The 26,216-nt window shown below is 38.1% G+C and overlaps 1 pseudogene; it reads left to right on the forward strand.

Annotated features, from left to right (window-relative positions):
• On the forward strand, positions 1–26,216 carry LOC123594107 (annotated as a pseudogene).

Genomic DNA, 26,216 nt, shown 5'->3' on the forward strand with positions numbered 1-26,216 from the left:
ATGGTGATGTAACCTTTATTAGTTATGTACTTTTATTGTAATTAAATTTATCATTTATTTTGGCTTTATAACTCCATTAAAACTATAAGCATAAGGAACTTAAACTTTGTTTTATATTTATACATATTTAAGTAACAATGATAATAAAATAATTTAATATTAAAAAAAAGAGTTGTTTTGTGGCCTAACATGAGATATATTCTGGAGAATGTTACATGTTCACTCGAAAACAATGCTTATTCTGTTATTTTTCAATGGAATGTTCTGTATATATCTATTATTTCCATCTGGTCTAATGTGTCATTCAAAGGCACTCTTTCCTTATTGATTTTCTGCCTGGATGATCTACTCATAGATGTAGGTGGGGTGTTTAAGTCCATTACTATTATTGTATTACCATAAATTTCTACTTTTATTCTGCTGATAATTAAGTATTTGTGTGCTCCAGTGTTGGATGCTTAGGCATTTGCAATTGTTATTGAGCTGATATCTCTTATTTGATCAATCCCTTTATCATTATGTAATGTCCTTCTTAGTTTTTTATTATAGTCTTTGTTTTTAATCTATTTTTTTCTGATATATGTAGTGCTACCTTGGTTTTTTTTCCCTGCTTTTATTTGTTTGGCAAACGTTTTTCCATGCATTCATTTTCAGTTTGTATGTGTCTTTAGGTCTGTGTTGCTTCTCTTGTAGGGAGTATATACATGGATCTTGTTTTTTTTCATCTATTCTGTTCTCCTATGTTTTTTTGGGGGGGGCATATAAGTCATTTACATTTAGAGTAATTATTTATAGATATGTACTTATTGCCATTTTGTTAATTGTTTTCTGGTTGTATTGCAGTTTTTCTCTGTTCCTTTCTTCTTCTCTTACTGTCTTTGTTTTTGATTGATGCTTTTTTGTAGTGCTATGTTTGACTTTCATTCTCTTTTTTTAGGTGTTTTATAGGCTTTGGGTTTGTGGTTACCACAAAGTTTATGTATAACATCTCAAATGTATAACAGTGTACCTTAAGTTGATGGCCTTTTGAGTTCAAACACATTCTAAAGATACTTTTTTTAAACTCTCTCTTCAATGTTTTATGTATATGCTGTCGTATTTCAATCCTTTTATTCATAATTTTCTTATGTCTAATTATAGCCTTTTCTTTTCCACTTTAAGAAGCCCCTTTAGAGGTGCCTGGCTGGCTTAGTCAGTAGGGCATGCCACTCTTGATCTTGGAGTCATGAGTTCAAGCCCCATGTTGGGTGTTGAGCTTACTTAAAAAAAAAAGATGTCCTTTTAATATTTCTTGTGAGACTATTTTAGTGGTGATATCCTCTTTTAACTTTTGCTTGTTTGAAAATCTTTTTTATCTCTTTTCCAAATCTGAATGTTAACCATGCTGGGTATTCTTGGTTATAGGCTTTCTCCTTGCAGTATTTTGAAGACATCATGCCAATCCCTTCTGGCTTGCAAAGTTTCTGCTGAGAAATTAGCTGATATAGGATTTCTTTTGTATGCAACTTTTTGCTTCTCTATTGCTGCTTTCAAAATTTTCTTTATCATTAAACTTTAACATTTTAAGTTTTATGTTTTGTGGTATAAATTTCCTTGGGCTCATCTTGTTTGCAACTCTGTGCTTCTTGAACCTGGATGTCCATATACTTCCATAGGTTAGGGAAAGTTTTTCACAACCAGGAGTTTCTAGGGTACCCTACATAGGGGCAACCTGATGGGGCAGCTATATCTGAAGCAGATGTCACCCAGAAGGTCTCAGAGTGCCCTGCATTGAAAGTGCCTTAGCAAGCTATCTGAAGCCAAAGTGATGTGGACCTGAAGTGTTCCAGGGTGCTTTATTCCTGTGTCCTTTGGTGCAAAGGCTGGAGCTGTAGTGAGAAATGACCAGGGGTGTCCCAGTGTGCACTGTCCTGTGGCCACTTCAGTGGAATGGCTGGGTCTAGTGTGGGCCAGGGGCCTAGGCACTGAGTTGGCAGGCTAGTTGGAGTGCCCAGGCTCTGTTCCTGTTTACATTATTAAGATAAAGGGGGAGCATAAACTGTGTCCTCAAACTCATCCTACCAGAAGAGAGTGCTAGCAGTTTCCTCATCCTCTGATGGAGTTTTAGGGCTGGCTCTTTTATATGCTAGTTGCTCTTAATTTACAGCTGTTTTTCTGTGCCAGTATGTCCAGTTCCAGTGTGGGCTAAGTATCTGGGCATCACTGAAATATAAAAACAGCTATGGTGTCCAGACCCTGCTCTGGTCTGTAGTTTGAGGGTGGTGGGGAAGTCTAAATTGTGTCACTCGCCAGTCCCTCTGATTCAGAGAGAGTTCCAGCTGCTTCTCAGCCATTTGGCAGAGTTCTAGGGCTGGATTTTTATAAAATACTTGTCTTTTAAGTTGTGGCTCACTTTCTGTACCCAAGGACAAATGAATCTGCTCCTGGTCGCTATGTACTATCACTTTCCCAGTTTGCAGCATCAGGGTTTGTGGTTCCCATAATTGTGTCTCCCTCTCTCTTGCTGTTCTGTCTTTTATTGTGAAAAAGTTATTCAGTCAGCCCTCAGTTCTTCAGGAGTAATTGCCCCATAAATAGGTATAATTCGGTGTGTTCCATGGACGAGGTGAATTCAGGAACTTCCTACATCCCCATCTTGGACAGGAACTACCAACACTTGTTATTTTTTTGTCTTTTGATACTAGCCATTCTCACTGGTGTGAGGTGGTATCTCATTGTGGCTCTGATTTGCATTTCCCTGATGATTAGTGATATTGAGCACATTTCATTTGTTTGTTGACCATCTGTATGCCTTCCTCAGAAAAATGTATATTCAGGTCCTCTGCCTTTTTTTTTTCATTGGATTATTTGCATTTTTTGTATCATTATATAAGTTCTTTGCATATTTTGGATATTAACCCCTTATTGGATATATTATTTGCAAATATATCCTCCCATTGAGTAGGTTGCCTTTTTGTTTTGTTGATGGTTTCCTTTGCTGTGCAGAAGCTTTTTACTTTGGTGTGGTACCAATAGTTTATTTTTACTTTAATTTCCTTTGCCTGATGAACCATATCCATAAATATGCTGCTAAGGGGGATGTCCAAAAAGTTACTACTTAGTTACTTTTAGGAATTTTATGGTTTCAGGTCTCACATTTATGTCTTTACACTAGTTTGAGTTTATTTTGTGTATGCTGTAAGAAAGTGGCCCAGTTTTTCTTTTGCATATAGCTTTCCAGTTTTGCCAACATTTATTGAAAGACTATCTTTCCCCATTGTAATTATTGTCTCATCTGTTGTAGATTAATTGGCCATATAAATATGGGTTTAATTCTAGGCTCTGTATTCTGCTCCATTGATCTATGTGCCTATTTTTCTGCAAGTACCATACTTTTTTGATTGCTAAAACTTTGTAGTATATCTTGAAATTTGGTATTGTAATATTTCCAGCTTTGTTCTTTCTCAAGATTGTTTTGGGTATTCAAAGACTTTTGTGATTCCATACAAATTTTAAGATCATTTGTTCTAGTTCTATGAAAAATACTATAGGTATTTTGATAGGGATGGAATTGAATCTGTATCTTGCTTTGGGTAGTATGGATATTTTAACCATATTAATTATTTCAATTAATTAGCATTGTATATCTTTCTATTTGTTTCTGTTGTCTTCAATTTCTTTCATCAGTGTTTTATAGTTTTCAGAGAATAGATCTTTCTACTCTGTGGTTAAACTTATTTCTAAGTATTTTATCCTTTTTTGTGTAATTTTAAATGAGATTGTTTTATGGACAATCTGCTACCACATTAATGGTGTATAGAAATACAACAGATTTATGTATATTAATTTTATATCCTGCAACTTTACTGAATTCATTTATAAGTTCTAATAGTTGGGTTTTTTTGGTGGAGTTTTTAAGGTTTTTCTACATATAGTATCATGTCACCTGCAAATAGTGACAGCTTTACTTCTTTCTTTGGTTGCCTTTTAAAATTTTTCTACTCTGATTGTTGTGGTTAGTACTTCCAGCACTATGTTGAATAAAAGTGTTGAGAATGGACATCCTTGTCTTGTCCCTGATCTTAGAGGAAATACCTTCAGTTTTTTTTTATTGTTGAGTATGATGTTCACTGTGAGTTTTCATATATGGCCTTTATTATGTTGAGATATGTTCATTCTAAAGCCTCTGTTGAGAATTTTTATCATGAGTGAATATTGTATTTTGTCAAATGCTTTTTCTGTATCTATTGAGATGATTATATGGTTTTTACCTTTTCTCTTGCTAATGTGATGTGTCACATTGATTTGCAAATAGTGAACCTCCCTTACATCTCTGGAATAAATCTCACTTGACTGTAGTGAATATTTTTCATTAAGTTTTTAATTTAATTTCTAGTATAGTTGAATACAGTGTTATGTTAGTTTGAGATGCACAATATATGATTCAACAATTTTATACATTACTCAGTGGTTAGTATGATAAATTAATCCCCATAACCTACTTCACCTGTCCCCAAACCCACCTCCCCTCTGGTAACCATCAGTTGTATATATATATAATACATATATATGTAATATATATTATATACATAATGTTTATATGTATAGTTTTCCTTATATACATATAATACATATGGTATTATATATATACATATTATACATATGTACCATATACATATTATATATATACATATATAATATGTATATATACATATATATACATATATAATATGTATATATACATATATACATATATAATGTATAATGTATATTATATGTATAATATGTATATATACATATATATACATATATAATATGTATATAAATAAAAGATTATATGTACATATATATACATATAAAATTTGTATATATACATATATAATATATGTATATAATATATGTATATATAATAGATTATATATGTATATATATATGTACATATAATCTTTTATTTATCCATGGGCACTTGGGCGGCTTCTATAATTGACTTTTGTAAATAATGCTGCAATAAACATAGGCGTGCATGTATCCCATTGAATTAGTATTTTTGTGTTTTGGGGGTAAATACCCAGTAGTGTGATTACTGTATTGTAAGATAATTCTATTTTTAACATTTTAAGGGAAGTCCATACTGTCTTCCACAGTGACTGCACCCAGTTTGCATTCCCACCAACAGTGCATGAAGGTCCCTTTTTCTCCATATCCTTGCCAACACTTATTGTTTCTTATGTTTTTGATTTTATCTATTCTGACAATTGTGAGGTGATACATTGTTGTTGTTTAGGTTTGCATTTCCCTGATTATAAGTGGTGAATATTTTTTGAATGTATTATTGGATTTCTTTTGCTAATATTTTGTTAAGGCCCTTACCATGTATTTCCATGAAGGATACTGGGCTGTAGTTTTGTTTCGCAATGTATTTATCTGGTTTTGGTATCAGGGTAATGCTGACATTATGGAATAAATTTGGAATTTTTCTTTCCTCTTCTTCTTCTTCTTTTTTTTTTTTTTTTTTTGTATTGGTTTGAGAAGAATTGGTATTAACTCTTGTTTAAATATTTGGTAGAATTCTCCTGAAGCCAAATGATTCTGGACTTGTTTGTTTGTTGAGAGTTTTTTGTTTACTGATTCAATATTATTACTACTAATTGGTCTGTTCAAATTTTATATTTCTTCCTGATTCAGTTTTGAAAGATTGTTTGTTTGCAGGAATTTATGCATTTCTTCTAGGTTGTCTAATTTGTTGGCATATAATTTTCATAATATTCTCTTATAAGTTTTATATTTCTGTGGTGTCGGTTATTATTTTTCTCCTTCTTTATTGTTTTTTTCTACGTGAGTTTCTATCTCTCTTTTTCAATGAGCCTGACTAAAGGTTTATCAATTTTATTTATCTTTACAAAGAACCACCTTTTGGTTTCATTGATCTTTTCTATTGTTTTTCCCCTCTATTTTATTTATTTATTTTCTACTCTTTATTATTTCCTTTATTCTACTATATTTGGGCTTTATTCTTCCTTTTCTAGCTTTTTTACGTGTAAGGATAGGTTGTTTATTTAAGATTTTTCTCGTGTATGGAGGTAGGCTCATAAGCTATAAACTTTCCATATAGACCTGCTTTTGGTGTATCCCAAACATTTTGGACATGTTTTCATTTTCATTTGTCTCCATGCAATTTTTGATTACTTCTTTGAATTCTTGGTTTACCCATTTGTTGTTTAATAGCATGTTCTAAATGAACGATGTGTTCGTGTTTTTTCCAGATTTTTTTTCTTGTGATCTATTTCTAGTTTCATACTGTTGTGTTTGGAAAAGTTGATGGATATGACAATTTTTTTTTAACAAAAAAATTATACGGAGACAAATGAGAACACAATGGTCCAAAATCAGCCTACCAGTGTTGTCTGCTGACATCTGAATTAGGAGAAAGTGCAGTGCTAACTAGCCTTGTCATGCACTGCCTGTTCAATTTTATTGATGCTAGCTGGGGGTAGAAGCTAAGTTTATTGCTGAATCCTACTGACACTACCTTGTTTGGGTGACTTGGAACACCACCACCACTTAGTTCCACCAAGTAGGAATGGAAGATCAGCTTTCCATTCATTACTCTGACAGGGAAATTGGAGAGCTGTATTCTGCTAAGAAGGGAATGAAAGATTAGTTCACAGTTTGGTCCTATTGACACCACCAGTTGGAATTGGAGCAATGCTGTCTGCTCCCATGAATGGGATGGAATAAGGTAAAAACTAAGCTCCCTGCTTAGCTCTGTTTACATTATGGCAAGCCTTTGTGGGGGAGCAGGGAGAGTGGGGTTTGGTTGGAGTGGAATAGTCATTGCTAAAACAAGTTATCTGTTGTAAGGTCATCCTTGTTTCTGTTCTTTGTCTAGAGATAATAGGCTTTTCTCTGAGTTTATCTCTCTTTTTCTTTTTCTTGTGTTTTTTTGTTTGTTTGTTTTTTGTCTGTGTTGGTGGGCTGCAGGATTCTGCAGTGCCATGTTTGGGATATACGGGAGCTAATAAGAAAACCCAGAGAACTCACAGGAATGTTTAAGTCTGGAGGTGCTTAGGCAGTTTGTCTTCTTTTGATTTTGCAGAATCTTTCTATGCTTTTTTGTATTATGCCTAGGGATCTTTAGTTGTAAGAGGAAAAATCTGGAAGGAAAAGGACTATTCCATATTGACTTAAACCAGAAGTCCATCTCACAGATATTGATATGTTGTACTTTCATTTAGTTCAAATTATTTTTCAATTTCCCTTGAAACTTTTTTTGACAGATGCTTATTTTAAAGTGTGATTTAATTTTCATATATTTTGTTATGCTAGATATCCTTCTGTTGTTGGTTTCTAAGTTTTATTGTGGTTCAAGTGAATATTTTCTACAATTTATATTTTTATTTTTTTAATTTAATGAGATTTGTCTTATGGGCCTGAATGTGTTTTGTTTTTAAAATAAACTTTCTGTGGGAATTTGATAAGAAAATGTTTTTTTTTCCTGTTATTGGTCTATTGTTTTCTATGATTTTGAATTAGATCTAGTTGATTAGTAATGTTGTTCGGGTCTTCTATATCCTACGTGTTCAACCAGTTATTGAGAAATAAGTGTTAAATTCTTCAACTATTATCGTTGGTTTATCATTTTTATTTTAAATTCCATAACTTTTTGTCTCATATTTTTTGAAACTCTGTTGTATTTTGCATACAAATTTAAAGATGTTATATATTTTTGAAGAATTAGTTTCTTTATGATTTTATAACATTATTCTTTATCTCTGATAATATTTGTGGTTCTGAATTCTGCTTTTTACCATTGTTTCATAACAATTTGTTGATTAGGCTTTTCTTTCTCTATTGAAATATATTGGCATCTTTATTAAAAACCAATTGACCATTGGGAGAGTTGGAGAAGATAGTGACAGAACAGGTGGGTTCTAGGATCACCTCGGCCCACAAACACAAATAGATAACTATCAAATTATCCTAAATACTCAAGGAATCAACCTGAAGACTGACAACAAAAGGGAGAGAAGAGGCCACATTGAAGAAGGTAGGAAAGCTGGAGATGTGTGTTAGGGGAGAAACAGATAACAGGTGCTATGGAGGGGAGGGAGCTATGGTCATGGAGAAGGACAACAGAGGTGCACACAGGAAAATTCACAAGGAGAATGTTTCCCTGAAGCCATGGCTTGGAAGATGAGAGGGACTGAATTTCATGAGTTCTTACAAGCAGCTGGGCTTAAATATGGAGTTGTAAAGGTCAGTGGGCTTGGCTGGGATACAGCCCCAAGGGCACTTCTCTGCTCCTGGAGAGAAGGCAGATAACCCACAGACAGTATAGAAACAGCAATCTAAAGAATGCCTGGGACACAAAGTGGGGAGATTATTCTCAGAGCACATCCCTAAGTTGCAGGATTCATGTCAACCACTCTCTGGGAACAAAGGAGAAGAAGAATCTTCTGGTGTCATTTACCTCTTCTGCTTTTCAGCATAAGCACACAATTGTAGGAAGAAACACATAGCCAACACTAGCTGCTAACTTATACACCAAACCCCAACACCTGTACTCTGATTGAATGCCTTTCCCAGTCACACTTGCCTCAGTCCCAGTGTGGTGGGCCTCTCCCTCAGGAGACCAGCACAAACCCCTGTCCACACCATGTTTCCTGACCAGAATTATGTAGGCCACAGTTCTGGTAGAGGTAGTGAAAGTTCCCATTTTTAAGCAGACCAGAGCACACCTAGTTAAAACTCACCACATTCAAGCCAGGGACCAAACACTGCCCACAGCAGGCAAGAAAAGCCTCTACCCATGACTGGCCTGAAAGATAGAGCAGCCACAACCACAACAGCAGACCACAAGCAGCACACACCAGAACCACTCCCTGAAGGGCCAGGCCCTGGGCACTAACCTGTACTTTAAGCCATTACTTTTAGGAGCAGGAGACATAACCAGTTTTTCTAACACATGGAAGAAGGTAAAGACTTACAAAAAATGTGAAGGTGGGAAAATTTATCATAAATGAAAGAACAATATAAGGTCAAAGCCAGAGATCTAAGCAAAACAGATATAAGTAACATGACTGATAAGAAATTTAAAGCTACAATCAAAAGAATACTCACTGAGTTTGAGAAAATAATAGAAGGCATCAGGGAGACCTGGGAGACCATTATCACAGAGATAAAAGAGTTAAAAAAAGAATCAGTCAGGGCGCCTGGGTGGCGCAGTCGGTTAAGCGTCTGACTTCAGCCAGGTCACGATCTCGTGGTCCGTGAGTTCGAGCCCCGCATCGGGCTCTGGGCTGATGGCTCAGAGCCTGGAGCCTGTTTCTGATTCTGTGTCTCCCTCTCTCTCTGCCCCTCCCCTGTTCATGCTCTGTCTCTCTCTGTCCCAAAAATAAACGTTGAAAAAAAAAAAAAAAAGAATCGGTCAGAGATGAAGAGTGCAATAAAAGGAGACTGGAAATAGGCTTGCTCCAATAAACAACAGGCTGGAAGAAGCAGAGGAATAAATTAGTGAACTAGAAGATAAAGTAATGAAAAGTAATGAAGCTGAACAAAAGAGAAAAAGAAGAATGATGCAACATGAGAATAGACTTAGGAAACTCAATGATTCCATCAAATGTGATAACATTCATATTATAGGAGTCCCGACCAGACAGTTCTGCAGGGCCATAGAGGTGGTATCAGATCTCATTTCACAAACAGACCAGAGCACACCTAGTTGAAACTCACCACATTCAAACTAGGGACCAAACACTACCCATAGCAGCCAAGAAGGTCCCTGTAAATTATTGGCCTGAAAAATAGAGAGACCAAAACAAAACAGCAGAGTGCATGCAACACAAACCAGAGACACTTCCTGAAGTGCAAATCCCTGGGCACTACATGACCTCTTCTTCATAAGGCAATAATTTCAGAAGCCAAAGACATAACTGGCTTTTCTAACACAGAGAAGAAGGCAGAGCTGTAGACAAGATGCCAACAAGAGGAATACACCCCAAATAAAAGAACAATATAAGTCCACGGGCAGATATTTAAGTGACAAAGATGTAAGTAACATGCTTGATGGAGAATTTAAAACAACAATCATAAGAATACTCACTGGTCTTGACAAAAGAATGGAAGACATCAGTGAGACACCACAGAGATAAAAGAATTAAAAAAAAATCAAAGATAAAGAGTGCAGTAGATTGGAAACAGGGTTGATGCAATGAACAGCAGGCTACAAGAAACAAAGGAGTGAATTACTGACTTAGAAGACAAAATAATGGAAAGTAATGAAGCTGAACAAATGAGAGTAAAAAGAATAGACTTAGGGAACTTACTGACTCCATCAAACATAAAAACAGTCATATTATAGGAGACCCAGAACAAGAGAGAGAAAGGGGGGGGGGGAATTTTAATGGAAAAAATATTAGCAGAAAACTTCCCTAATCTGGGGAAGGAAACAGACATCTGGATCCATGGGGCACATAGAACTCCCATCAAAATAAACAAAAGCAGGACAACACCAGGATATATTGTAATTAAATTTGCAAAATATCATGATAAAAATAAATCTTTTAAAAAAGCAAGAGAAGAAGTCTATAACTTACAAGGGAGAACAAATAAAGCTAGCTGGAGATTTTCAAAGAGATACTTGGAAGCCAGAAGGGAGTAGCATGATATATTCAAAGTGCTAAGTAGGAAAAATGTGCAGCCAAGAATTCTCTATCCAGCAAGGCTATCATTGAGAACAGAAGGTGAGATAAAAACATTATCTCAGGCGAACAAAAATAAAGTATTTCCTGACCACTAAAACAGGCCTGCAAGAAATATTAAAGAGAACTTTTGAGTGGAAAGGAGAGAACTAATGTGAAAAAGACAAGAAGACATTAGGGAAAATCTCCAGAAACAATGACAAAACAAGTAATAAAATGGCAATACATATATATCTATCAATATTTACTTTGAATGTAAATGGACTAAATGCTCAAATCTAATGACAGAGAGTATAAAAATGGATTAAAAAAATCCATCTATGCTGCCTATAAAGTTTGGTTTTGGACCTGAAGTCACCTTCAGAATGAAAGTGAAGGGATGGAGTATTATTTATCACGCAAATGGATGTCAAAAGAAAACCAGAGCAGCAAAACTTATATCAGACAAACTAGACGTTAAAGTTTGTTTTGATTTTTTAATGTTTATTTATTTTGAGAGAGAGTGAGAGAGAGACAGAGCATGAACAGGGGAGTGGCAGAGAGAGGGAAACAGAATGAGAAATGGGCTCCAGGCTCTGAGCTGTCAGCACAGAGCCTATGCAGGGCTTGCACTCACGAGCTGTGAGATCATGACCTGAGCAAAAGTTGGACACTCAACTGACTGAGCCAACCAGGCACCCAAGACAAACTAGACTTTAAAACAAAACCTGTATCAAGAGACAAAAAAGGGCACTGTAGGAGAGCAGTCAACATGGCGGAGAAGTAGGGGGATCTGAAGTTCCCTCGTCCATAACACAGCAGTGTTGAGGCCAGAGGACTTGGAATTCCAAGAGTCCAGGCTGCAGAGTGGCAGAAACATCTCCAGGGGCCCACAGGGACAACTTGGCAGGTCATAGGTGCATGCTTGCAAACTGAAAGAAATAAAAGAGGCCACATAAGCACAGAGGGCAGGCATCCCCTTCCACGGAGAGACAAAAGGAAGAAAAAGAGAGGCTGTGGAAGTGTAGGATTGTATTTGGAAAAGAGAAAAACCATGGACCAGGAATAGGAAAAAATGGAGAAAGTTCCAATTTATTTATTTTTATTTATTTATTATTATTTTTTTCATTTTTGGGAGAGAAAGACAGAGCATGAGCGGCAGAGGGGCAGAGACAGGGAGACACAGAATCTGAGGTGGGCTCCAGGTTGTCCGAGCTGTCAGTGAAGAGCCTGATGTGGGGCTTCAACTCACAAACCGTGAGATGATGACCTGAGCTGAAGTTGGATGCTTAACTGATTGAGCCACCCAGGTACCCCGGAAAGTTCCAATTTCTGAGAGTCTCTGGATTGACAGCCCTGTTTGCACTGCTGGGGATTAGGGGAGCCAGCCCCGGGTCAGTAACTACCTCAGAGGTACAGTCCACAGTGGGAGAAAGAAATCCCCTTTCCTGAGTGCTGTGGGAAGAAGGTATATAGCTGTTCCAAGGACAAAGGGCCCTGCCTGCACTTGCCAGCCAGAGGCCCTTTATCGGCAGGATGGAGCGGCACTTTCTCAGAACTGGGGAATGTGGACATTGGGGCTTGAATCCCTGCAAAGTGCCAGGGAGGTGCAGGAGTGGGTGGAGTGGGGCAAACTGTGCCCGTGCAGCATTGTAAGGAGCAAGAGGTCCTTTGTCAGCAAGGTGGAGTGGCTCTACCGTGGAAGCAGGGTGTGCAGAGCAGGATCCTTTAAGATTTTGGGGTTTGAATCCAAGCCAAGAGCCTGGGAGGCATGGGAGACTGTGGAGCAGGAAAACAAAACAAAACAAAACAAAACAAAACAAAACAAAACAAAACAAAAAAACAGCCTAATCGTGCCCACGCAGCACCGTGAAAACAGCTTGAACAGAGTGGTTTGGGACACCCAGTCCGGGGAGGAGAGACTGAGGTGTCACCATTTTTCTCCCTATCATCAATAAGGTGGAGCTTCAGGGAATAGACAAGGGGCCACAGTGGAAGTGGGGCCCGCCTACACCAAACCACTCCCATCCACACCTGCTAACCATGTATATACCAGAGCAAGACTGACGCTGACCAACCAGATAGCCCCTCTTCCAGACCAGTGCAGTCACTGGTTCCAAGGCACCCAGCGGTTTTGCATTTTCTGACTTAATTCTTGGTCAATTCTTATTTTATACACACACACACACTTCCTTTTCTTCCTCTTATTTCTTACCTTTTCTAGTCTAGTTATTCTGGTTGTTGGTTTGTTAAAGCAGACATTTAATCTATTCTCTTTACACGTGTTCTGTATCTCCTTCTTTAATTTCCTCTCTCTCTGGATTAAGCCATATAGTTTCTCAATTTTCTTTTCTTTTCTTTTTCCCCACCTCTGTCATTTCTGTCTTTCTATGGGAGAAGGCTTCTTCCACCACGACCACCCCCCTCTTTTTAAAAACTATTTTTTCAGGGTTATTTTAATGAGCAAATCAAATCACACATAGTGGAGGGTCCAAATCACCACTATGAGTAGAGAGATAAAGCAACCAGTCACAACAACAGAGAACGTGAAACACACTTCAAACAAACCTACTGAAGGGCCAGGCCCTGGAGTGTGTGACCTCTCTTTAATATAGTAGTGCTCACAGGTGCAAGACACGTAACAAACTTTTTAAAACACACAAGGGACAGAAAACTAGACAAAATGATGAAATGGAAGAATTCTCCTCAAAAGAAATTCCAGGAAGAAATGACAGCTAAAGCATTGCTCAAAACGGATATAAACAATATACCTGATCAAGAATTTAGAATAATAATCATAAGATTAATTGCTAGGCTTGTAAAAAGCATAAAAGACAGCAGAGAATCTACTGCTACAGAGATCAAGGAACTAAAAAATAGTCATAACGAATTAAGAAATGTTGTAAATAAGGTGCAAAATAAATTGGATGTGGTGACAGCGAGGATGGAAGTGGCAGAGCGGAGAATAAGTGAAACAGATATAAGTGAAATAGAGAATAAGTGAAATAAATTATGGAAAATGAACCTGAGAAAAACAGAGAAAAAAACATATGAGAACACTAGGGCAGAATAGAGAAATAAGTGATTCAATGAAACATAATAATATCTGTATCATAGGAATTTCAGAAGAAGAAGAGAAAGAGAAAGGGGAAGAAGTTTTACTTGAACAAATAGCTGAGAACTTCCCCAATCTGGGAAAGGAAGTGGATATCCAAATCCAGAAGGCATAGAGAACTCCCTTCAGACATAATAGGAATAGGTATTTTCCTTGACATATTATAGTGAAACTAGCAAAATACAAACATAAAGAGAGAATTCTGAAAGCAGCTGTGGACAAATGGGCCTTTACATACAAGGATAGACACATAAGTGTAGTAGCATACCTGTCCACTGAACCTTGGCAGGCCAGAAGGGAGTGGCAGGAAATATTCAATGGGATGAATAGGAAAAATATGCAGCCAAGAATCCTTTATCCAGCAAGGCTATCATTCAGAATAGAAGGAGAGATAGTCTTTCCCAAACAAAAACGGAGGAGTTCATGACCACTAAACAAGCCCTACAAGAGGTCCTAGGAGGGACTCTGAGTGGAATGCTGCAAAGAATACAAAGATCCAGAAACATCACCACAAGCATGAAACATAGAGATAACACAATGACACTAAATCTTTCAATAATAACACTGAATTTAAATGGACTAAATACTCTAATCAAAAGACACAGGGAATCAGGATGGATTAAGAAACAAGATTCATCTATATGCTGTCTACAAAAGACCCATTTGAGACCTGAGAACACCTTCAGATTGAATGTGAGGGGATGGAGAACCATCCATCATGCTACTGGAAGTAAAAAAAAAAAATAGCTGGAGTAACCATACTTATATCAGAAAAATGAGATTTTAAACTAAAGGCTGTAATAAAAGACAAAGAAGGACATTATATCATAATTATGAGGTATTTCCATCAAGAAGAGCTAACAATTATAAATGTTTATGCACCGAAATTTAGAGCACCCAAATATATAAATCAGTTAATCACACACATAAGCAATCTTATTGATAATAATACAGTAATTGCAGGGGACTTTAATACTACACTAACAGCAATGGACAGATCATCCCGGCAGAAAATCAATAAAGAAACAATGGCCCTGAGTGACAGAGCTCAGTTTGGTGGGGAACAAAGGCGCTCGCCAGCGCCATCTCCCCTGCCCATCCCCCAGCCAAAATCCCAAAGGGAACCAGTTCCTGGAAGGGAACTTGCTCACTCGGCGCAAACACCCAACTCTGTGCTTCTGCAGAGCCAAACCTCCCACAGCGGATCTGACTCCCTCCCGCTGCCACAGGGCCCCTCTTGAAGTGGATCACCTAAGGAGAAGCGAGCTAAGCCTACCCCTCCTGCCCCCGTGCACCTTGTCTACCCACCCAGCTAATACGCCAGATCCCTAGCATCACAAGCCTGGCAGTGTGCAAGTAGCCCAGACAGGCCACGCCACCCCACAGTGAATCCCGCCCCTAGGAGAGGGGAAGAGAAGGCACAAACCAGTCTGACTGTGGCCCCAGCGGTGGGCTGGGGGCAGACATCAGGTCGGATTGAGGCCCCGTCCACCAACTCCAGTTATACACCACAGCACAGGGGAAGTGCCCTGCAGGTCCTCACCACTCCAGGGACTATCCAAAATGACCAAGCGGAAGAATTCCCATCAGAAGAATCTCCAGGAAATAACAACAGCTAATGAACTGATCAAAAAGGATTTAAATAATATAACAGAAAGTGAATTTAGAATAATAGTCATAAGGGGCGCCTGGATGGTGCAGTCGGTTAAGCGTCCGACGTCAGCCAGGTCACGATCTCGCGGCCCGTGAGTTCGAGCCCCGCGTCAGGCTCTGGGCTGATGGCTCAGAGCCTGGAGCCTGTTTCCGATTCTGTGTCTCCCTCTCTCTCTGCCCCTTCCCCGTTCATGCTCTGTCTCTCTGTCCCAGAAATAAATAAACGTTGGGAAAAAAAAAAAAGAAGAATAGTCATAAAATTAATCGCTGGGCTTGAAAACAGTATAGAGGACAGCAGAGAATCTCTTGCTACAGAGATCAAGGGACTAAGGAACAGTCACGAGGAGCTGAAAAGCGCTTTAAACGAAATGCAAAACAAAATGGAAACGACGACAGCTCAGATTGAAGAGGCAGAGGAGAGAATAGGTGAACTAGAAGATAAAGTTATGGAAAAAGAGGAAGCTGAGAGAAAGAGAGATAAAAAAATCCAGGAGTATGAGGGGAAAATTAGAGAACTAAGTGATACACTAAAAAGAAATAATATACGCATAATTGGTATCCCAGAGGAGGAAGAGAGAGGGAAAGGTGCTGAAGGGGTACTTGAAGAAATCATAGCTGAGAACTTCCCTGAACTGGGGAAGGAAAAAGGCATTGAAACCCAAGAGGCACAGAGAACTCCCTTCAGACGTAACTTGAATGGATCTTCTACACGACATATCATAGTGAAACTGGCAAAATACAAGGATAAAGAGAAAATTCTGAAAGCAGCAAGGGATAAACGTGCCCTCACATATAAAGGGAGACCTATAAGACTCGTGACTGATCTCTCTTTTGAAACTTGGCAAGCCAGAAAGAATTGGCACGGTATCTTCAGTGTGCTGAACAGAAAAAATATGCAGCCGAGAATCCTTTATCCAGCAAGTCTGTCATTTAGAATGGAAGGAGAGATAAAGGTCTTCCCAAACAAACAAAAACTGAAGGAATTTGTCACCACTAAACCAGCCCTACAAGAGATCCTAAGGGGGACCCTGTGAGACAAAGTACCAGAGACATCACTACAAGCATAAAACATACAGACATCACAATGACTCTAACCCGTATCTTTCTATAATAACACTGAATGTAAATGGATTAAATGCGCCAACCAAAAGACATAGGGTATCAGAATGGATAAAAAAACAAGACCCATCTATTTGCTGTCTACAAGACTCATTTAAGACCTGAGGACACCTTTAGATTGAGAGTGAGGGGATAGAGAAATATTTATCATGCTACTGGAAGCCAAAAGAGAGCTGGAGTACCCATACTGATATCAGACAAACTAGACTTTAAATTAAAGGCTGTAACAAGAGATGAAGAAGGGCATTATATAATAATCACAGGGTCTATCCATCAGGAAGAGCTAACAATTATAAATGTCTATGCGCCGAATACCAGAGCCCCCAAATATATAAAACAATTACTCATAAACATAAGCAACCTTATTGATAAGAATGTGGTAATTGCAGGGGACTTTAACACTCCACTTACAGAAATGGATAGATCATCTAGACACACGGTCAATAAAGAAACAAGGGCCCTGAAGGAGACTTTGGATCAGATGGACTTGACAGATATATTTAGAACTCTGCATCCCAAAGCAACAGAATATACTTTCTTCTCGAGTGCACATGGAACATTCTCCAAGATAGATCATATACTGGCTCACAAAACAGCCCTTCATAAGTTTACAAGAATTGAAATTATACCATGCATACTTTCAGACCACAATGCTATGAAGCTTGAAATCAACCACAGGAAAAAGTCTGGAAAACCTCCAAAAGCATGGAGGTTAAAGAACACCCTACTAAAGAATGAGTGGGTCAACCAGGCAATTAGAGAAGAAATTAAAAAATATATGGAAACAAACAAAAATGAAAATACAACAAACCAAATGCTTTGGGATGCAGCGAAGGCAGTCCTAGAGGAAAATACATTGCAATCCAGGCCTATCTCAAGAAACAAGAAAAATCCCAAATACAAAATCTAACAGCACACCTAAGGGTAATAGAAGCAGAACAGCAAAGGCTAAACCTAAACCTAGCAGAAGAAGACAAATAATAAAGATCAGAGCAGAAATAAACAATATAGAATCTAAAAAAACTGTAGAGCAGATCAACGAAACCAAGAGTTGGTTTTTTGAAAAAATAAACAAAATTCACAAACCTCTAGCCAGGCTTCTCAAAAAGAAAAGGGAAATGACCCAAATTGATAAAATCATGAATGAAAATGGAATTATTACAACCAATCCCTCAGAGACAAACAATTATCAGGGAATACTATGAAAAATTATATGCCAACAAATTGGACAACCTGGAAGAAATGGACAAATTCTTGAACACCCACACTCTTCCAAAACTCAATCAGGAGGAAATAGAAAGCTTGAACAGACCCATAACCAGCGAAGAAATTGAATCAGTTATCAAAAATCTCCCAACAAATAAGAGTCCAGGCCCAGATGGCGTCCCAGGGGAGTTCTACCAGACGTTTAAAGCAGAGATAATACCTATCCTTCTCAAGCTATTCCAAGAAATAGAAAGGGAAGGAAAACTTCCAGACTCATTATATGAAGCCAGTATTACTTTGATCCCTAAACCAGACAGAGACCCAGTAAAAAAAGAGAACTACAGGCCAATATCCCTGATGAATATGGATGCAAAAATTCTCAATAAGATACTAGCAAATCGAATTCAATGGCATATAAAAAGAATTATTCACCATGATCAAGCGGGATTCATTCCTGGGATGCAGGACTGGTTCAACATTCGCAAATCAATCAACGTGATACATCACATTAACAAAAAAAAAAAAAAAAAGAGAAGAACCATATGATCCTGTCAATCGATGCAGAAAAGGCCTTTGACAAAATCCAGCACCCTTTCTTAATAAAAACCCTTGAGAAAGTCGGGATAGAAGGAACATACTTAAACATATAAAAGCCATTTATGAAAAGCCCACAGCTAACATCATCCTCAACGGGGAAAAACTGAGAGTTTTGTCCCTAAGATCAGGAACACGACAGGGATGCCCACTCTCACTGCTGTTGTTTAAGATAGTGTTGGAAGTTCTAGCATCAGCAATCAGACAACAAAAGAAAATCAAAGGCATCCAAATTGGCAAAGATGAAGTCAAGCTTTCGCTTTTTGCAGATGACATGATATTATACATGGAAAATCCGATAGACTCCACCAAAAGTCTGCTAGAACTGATCCATGAATTCAGCAAAGTTGCAGGATACAAAATCAATGTACAGAAATCAGTTGCATTCTTATACACTAACAATGAAGCAACAGAAAGACAAATAAAGAAACTGATCCCATTCACAATTGCACCAAGAAGCATAAAATACCTAGGAATCAATCTAACCAAAGATGTAAAGGATCTGTATGCTGAAAACTATAGAAAGCTTATGAAGGAAATTGAAGAAGATTTAAAGAAATGGAAAGACATTCCCTGCTCATGGATTGGAAAAATAAAAATTGTCAAAATGTCAATACTACCCAAAGCTATCTACACATTCAATGCAATCCCAATCAAAATTGCACCAGCATTCTTCTCGAAACTAGAACAAGCAATCCTAAAATTCATATGGAACCACAAAAGGCCCAGAATAGCCAAAGTAATTTTGAAGAAGAAGACCAAAGCAGGAGGCATCACAATCCCAGACTTTAGCCTCTACTACAAAGCTGTCATCTCAAGACAGCATGGTATTGGCACAAAAACAGACACATAGACCAACAGAATAGAATAGAAACCCCAGAACTAGACCCACAAACGTATGGCCAACTCATCTTTGACAAAGCAGGAAAGAACATCCAATGGAAAAAAGACAGTCTCTTCAACAAATGGTGCTGGGAGAACTGGACAGCAACATGCAGAAGGTTGAAACTAGACCACTTTCTCACACCATTCACAAAAATAAACTCAAAATGGATAAAGGACCTGAATGTGAGACAGGAAACCATCAAAACCTTAGAGGAGAAAGCAGGAAAAGATCTCTCTGACCTCAGCCGTAGCAATCTCTTACTCGACACATCCCCAAAGGCAAGGGAATTAAAAGCAAAAGTGAATTAATGGGACCTTATGAAGATCAAAAGCTTCTGCACAGCAAAGGAAACAACCAACAAAACTAAAAGGGAACCAACGGAACGGGAAAAGATATTTGCAAATGACATATCAGACAAAGAGCTAGTATCCAAAATCTATAAAGAGCTCACCAAACTCCACACCCGAAAAACAAATAACCCAGTGAAGAAATGGGCAGAAAACATGAATAGACACTTCTCTAAAGAAGACATCCGGATGGCCAACAGGCACATGAAAAGATGTTCAACGTCGCTCCTTATCAGGGAAATACAAATCAAAACCACACTCAGATATCACCTCACGCCAGTCAGAGTGGCCAAAATGAACAAATCAGGAGACTATAGATGCTGGAGAGGATGTGGAGAAACGGGAACCCTCTTGCACTGTTGGTGGGAATGCATATTGGTGCAGCCGCTCTGGAAAGCAGTGTGGAGGTTCCTCAGAAAATGAAAAATAGACCTACCCTATCACCCAGCAATAGCACTGCTAGGAATTTATCCAAGGGATATAGGAGTACTGATGCATAGGGGCACTTGTACCCCAATGTTTATAGCAGCACTCTCAACAATAGCCAAATTATGGAAAGAGCCTAAATGTCCATCAAGTGATGAATGGATAAAGAAATTGTGGTTTATATACACAATGGAATACTACGTGGCAATGAGTAAAAATGAAATATGGCTTTTTGTAGCAACGTGGGTGGAACTGGAGTGTGATGCTAAGTGAAATAAGCCATACAGGGAAAGACAGATACCATATGGTTTCACTCTTATGTGGATCCTGAGAAACTTAACAGAAACCCATGGGGGAGGGGAAGGAAAAAAAAAAGAGGTTAGAGTGGGAGAGAGCCAAAGCATAAGAGACTGTTAAAAACTGAGAACAAACTGAGGGTTGATGGGGGGTGGGAGGGAGGGGAGGGTGGGTGATGGTTATCGAGGAGGGCACCTTTTGGGATGAGCACTGGGTGTTGTATGGAAACCAATTTGACAATAAATTTCATATATTAAAAAAAACATAGTGTTGGAAGTCCTAGCATCAGCAATCAGAAAACAAAATGAAATAAAATGCATCAAATTTGGCAAGGAAGAAGCCAAACTTTCACTTTTTACAGATGACATGATATTGTGTATGGAAAACCTGAAAGATATCACCAAAAAGCTACTAGAACTGACACATGAATTCAGCAAAGGCTCAGGATACAAAATCAATATACAGAAATCCGTTGCATTTCTATACACCAATAATGAAGCAACAGAAAGAGAAGTCAAGAAACTGATCCCATTTATAATTGTACCAAGAACCACACAATACCTAGGAATAAACGTAACCAAAGATGAAAAAGACCTATATGCTGAAAACTATGGAAAACTTATGAAGGAAATTGAAGAAGACACAAAGAAATGGAAATACATTCCATGCTCATGGATTCGAAGAACAAATGTTGTTAAAATGTCAACACTACCCAAAGCTATCTATTCAATGCAATCACAATCAAAATTGCACTGGCTTTCTTCTCAAAGTTAGAACAAAAAATCCTAAAATTTGTGTGGAACCACAAAAGACCCCAAATAGCCAAAGTAATATTGAAGAAGAAGACCAAAGCAGGAGGCATCACAATCCCAGACTTTAGCCTCTACTACAAAGCTGTAATCATGAAGACAGTATGGTGTTGGCACAAAAACAGACACATAGACTAATGGAATAGAATGGAGAACCCAGACTTGGACCCACAAATGTACGGCCAGCTAACCTTTGACAAAGCAGGAAAGAGTATCCTATGGAAAAAGACAGTCTCTTTAGCAAATGGTGCTGGGAAAACTGGACAGCAACATGTAGAAGAATGAAACTAGACCACTAGACCACTTTCTTACACCATACATAAAAATAAACTCAAAATGGATGAAAGACCTAAATGTGAAACAAGAAACCATAAAAACCCTAGAGGTGAAAATAGGTAACAACCTCTTTGACCTCAGCCACAGCAATTTTCTGCTTGACACATATCCAAATGGGAGAGGAAATAAAAGCAAAAATGAACTATTTTGGGATCTCATCAATGTAAAATGCTTCTGCACTGCAAAGGAAACAATCAACAAAAGTAAAAGGCAACCGACGGAATGGGAAAAGAGAGTTGCAAATAACATATCGGGTAAAAGCTAATTATCTAAAATCTATAAAGAACTCACCAAACTCCACACCCCAAAAACAAATAATCCAGTGAAGAAATGGGCAGAAAACATGAATAGACACTTTTCCAAAGAAGACATACAGATGGCCAACAGACACATGAAAAGATGCTCAATGTCACTCCTCATCAGGAAAATACACATCAAAACCACACTGAGATACCACCTCACGCTGGTTAGAGTGGCTAAAATGAACAAATCAGGATATTATACATGCTGGAGAGGATGTGGAGGAATCAGAACCCTCTTGTGCTGCTGGTGGGAATGCAAACTGGTGCAGCTGCTCTTCAAAACAATGTGGAGGTTCCTCAAAAAATTAAAAGTAGAACTACCCTATGGCTCAGCAATAGCACTACTAGGAACTTATCCAAAGGATACAAAAGTGCTGATTCATAGGGGCACATGTACCCCCATGTTCATAGCAGCACTTTCAACAATAGCCAAATTATGGAAAGAGCCTAAATGTCCATGAACTGATGAATGGATAAAGAAGATGTGGTTTATATATACAATGGGATACTACTTGGGAATGCGAAAGAATGAAAACCTGCCAAATGCAGCAACATGGATGGAACTGGACGGTATTATGCTAAGTGAAATAAGTCAGTCAGGGAAGGACAGATATATGTTTTCATTTATATGTGGAACTTGAGAAACTTAACAGAAGAGCGTGTGGGAAGGGAAAGGGAAAATTGTTACAAACAGAGAGGGATGGAGGCAATCCACAAGAGACTCTTAAATACAGAGAACAAAATGAGGGGAGATGGGGGTGGGGGAGAGGGGAAAATGGGTGATGGGCATTGAGGAGTGCACTTGTTGTGATGAGCACTGGATGATGTATGTAAATGGATAAATCACAGGAATCTACACCCAAAGCCAAGAGCACACTGTATACACTATATGTTAGTCAACTTGATAATAATGTATATTAAAAAAAGGGCACTGTACAATCCTAAAGGGGATGATCCAACAAAAATTTATGGCAATTATAAATATTTAGGAATCCAACTGGAAATACCCAAATATATAAATCATTCAGTAACTAATATAAAGGAACTAATTGATAGTAATATAATAATAGTAAGAGTCTTTAACACCCCACCTACATCAATGGGAAGATCATCTAAACAGAAAATCAACAAGGAAACAAAATGAGAACCACACTTGATGGAATGAAAAGTATGGTAGAACACGCTAAGAAAAAAAATTAGTACTTAGAAGACAGAGTTTGGAAAGTAAGCTGAACAAAATAGTGAGAACAAAATTGTGCAAAATGAGAGTAGGCTAAGGAACTCAGTGATTCCATCAAACATAATAACATTTGTATTATAGGAGTCTCAGAAGAAGAAGACAAAGAAAGGGGGACAGAACATTTATTTGAGGAAATAATAGTTGAAAATTTCCCTACTCTGGGGAAGGAAACAGATATCCAGATCCAGGAGTCACAGAGAAGTACAATCAAAACTAACAAAAGCAGACTGACAACCAGACATTTTAATTAAATTGGTAACATCTGGTTATAAAGAAAAACTCTAAAAGCTGCAAGAGAAGGCCAGTAGCTTCCAAGGGAAAGTCCATGAGGATACTGGGAGATTTTTTAGCAGAATCTTTACAAGCCTGAAGAGAGTGCCTGAATAGGAAATGTCTGCAGCCAAGAATACCCTATCCAGTAAAGCTATCATTCAGAATATAAGGAGAGATAAAGAGTTACCCAGACAAGCAAAAACTGAAGGATGTCATGACCACTAAACTATGCCTGCAAGAAATATTAGAAGGGATATTTTGAGTGGAAAGGATAAATCAACAGTGACAGTAAATGTAGGAAACACAAAAAATTAAAAATAGAACTACCCTACAACCCAGCAATTGCCCTACTAGGTATTTAACCAAAAGATACAAAAATGTTGATTTGAGGGGCATGTGCACCCCAATGTTTATAGAAGCATTATCAACAATAACCAATACTATATATATAGTATACTATATATACATATATAGTACATATAGTATGTACATATATATATACATATATATACTATACTATATGCACAGATACTATATATATACATACTATACATATATAGTATACTATATATATATATGTACATACAGTGGAATACTACTCAGCAATCAAAAAGAATAAAATCTTGCTATTTGCAACAACATGGATGGAACTAGATTATTATGCTAAGCAAAATAAGTCAGGCAGAGAAAGACAAGTATCAGATGATTTCACTCATATGTGGAATTTAAGAAACACAACAGATGAACATAGGGGAAGGGAAGCAAAAATAAGATAAAAAGAGTGAGGGAGGCAAACCTTAAGAGACTCTTAAATACAGAGAAAAAACAGGGTTGCTGGAGAAGTGGGTAAGGGGATGGGCTAAATGGGTTATAGGCATTAAGGAAGGCACTTGTTGGAATAAGCATTTACATATATAAGTAATGAATCACTGGGTTCTACTCCTGAAACCAATACTGCACTGTATCTTAACTAGCTTGAATTTAAATAAATAAATTTCAAAAAAAAAAGATGTAGGAAACATAAAATCATATGGAATATTTCTGTAAAAAATAATCAAGGAACTCACAAAATAAAAGGATATAAAATATAAAGACATGCATCTAAAATGTGGGCAGGAAGGAGTAAAGAATGGGTTCAAACTTAAATAACCAAGTTAATAGAGATGGTTATATGCAGAAGAGGTTATATACAAACCCAATGGTAACCATATATAAAAACCCACTAATAAATATGCAAAGGATAAAGAGAAATAAATTCAAATATATCACTAAAGAAAATCAGCAAAACATGAAAAAGGGAAAGACAAGGAAGAATCAGGGATTTCTTCAGAAACAATCGCCAAAAAATAGTAAAATGGTAATAAATACATGTCTATCAATAATTGTTCTGAATGTAAAACAAGATAAAAACAAGACCCATCTATATGCTGTCTACAAGAAACTCATTTCAGACCTAAAGACATGCATTAAAAGTGAGGGCATGGAGATTTTTCGCAACGGGTTTGCCACTAGAACATAGGTGTCATGAAAACCACCGCTAAACCTAAACCAAAATTGGAAAGGAAAAGACTCATACCAACATCGTCGTCATTGTACACGTAGATTCAGGAAAGTCTACCACTACTGGTCGTCTGATCTACAAATGTGGTGGGATCGACAAAAAAACTATCAAAAAAATTGAGAAGGAGGCTGATGAGATGGGAAAGCGTTCCTTCAAGTATGCCTGGGTCTTGGATAAACTGAAAGCCAGACGTGAACGTGGTATCACCATTGATATCTCCCTGTGGAAATTCGAGACCAGCAAGTACTATGTGACCATCACTGATGCCCCAGGACACAGAGACTTTACAAAAAATATGATTACAGGCACATCTCAGGCTGACTGTGCTGTCCTGATTGTTGCTGCTGGTGTTGGTGAATTTGAAGTAGGTATCTCCGAGAATGGGCAGACCCGTGAGCATACCCTTCTGGCTTACACACTGGGTGTAAAACAACTTATGGATTAACAAAATGGATTCCACTGAGCCACCCTACAGACAGAAGAGATACGAGGAAATCGTTAAGGAAGTCAGCACCTACATTAAGAAAATTGGCTAAAACCCCAACACAGTAGCATTTGTGCCAATTTCTGGTTGGAATAGTGACAACATGCTGGAGCCAAGTGCTAACATGCCTTGGTTCAAGGGATGGAAAGTCACCGTAAAGATGGCAATGCCAGTGGAACCACACTGCTTGAAGCTCTGGATTGCATTCTGCCATCTATTCGTCCAACTGACAAGCCCTTGCGTCTGCCCCTCCAGGATGTCTACAAAATTAGTGGTATTGGTACTGTCCCTGTGGGCTGAGTGGAGACCGGTGTTCTTAAGCCAGGCATGGAGGTCACTTTTGCTCCAGTCAATGTTATAACTGAAGTAAAGTCTGTTGAAATGCACCATGAAGCTTTGAGTGAGGCTCTACCTGGGGACAATGTGGGCTTCAATGTCAAGAACGTATCTGTCAAAGATGTTAGTCGTGGCAATGTGGCTGGTGATGGCAAAAATGACCCACCAATGGAAGCAGCTGGCTTTACAGCTCAGATGATTATCCTGAACCATCCAGGCCAAATCAGTGCTGGATAGGCACCTGTGCTGGACTGTCACACAGCTCACATCTCCTGCAAGTTCGCTGAGCTGAAGGAGAAGATTGACCGTCATTCTGGAAAAAAACTGGAAGATAGTCCCAAGTTCTAGAAATCTGGCGATGCTGCCATCATTGATATGGTTCCTGGCAAGCCCATGTATGTTGAGAGCTTCTCTGACTACCCTCCACTGGGCCGTTTTGCTGTTCGTGACATGAGACAGACGGTTGCTGTGGGTGTCATCAAAGCAGTGGACAAGAAGGCAGCTGGAGCTGGTAAGGTCACCAAGTCTGCCGAGAAAGCTCAGAAGGCTAAATGAATATTATCCCCAATACCTG

Source organism: Leopardus geoffroyi, chromosome X (assembly GCF_018350155.1).
Source record: "Leopardus geoffroyi isolate Oge1 chromosome X, O.geoffroyi_Oge1_pat1.0, whole genome shotgun sequence".
In the NCBI taxonomy this organism is placed as follows: Eukaryota; Metazoa; Chordata; class Mammalia; order Carnivora; family Felidae; genus Leopardus; species Leopardus geoffroyi.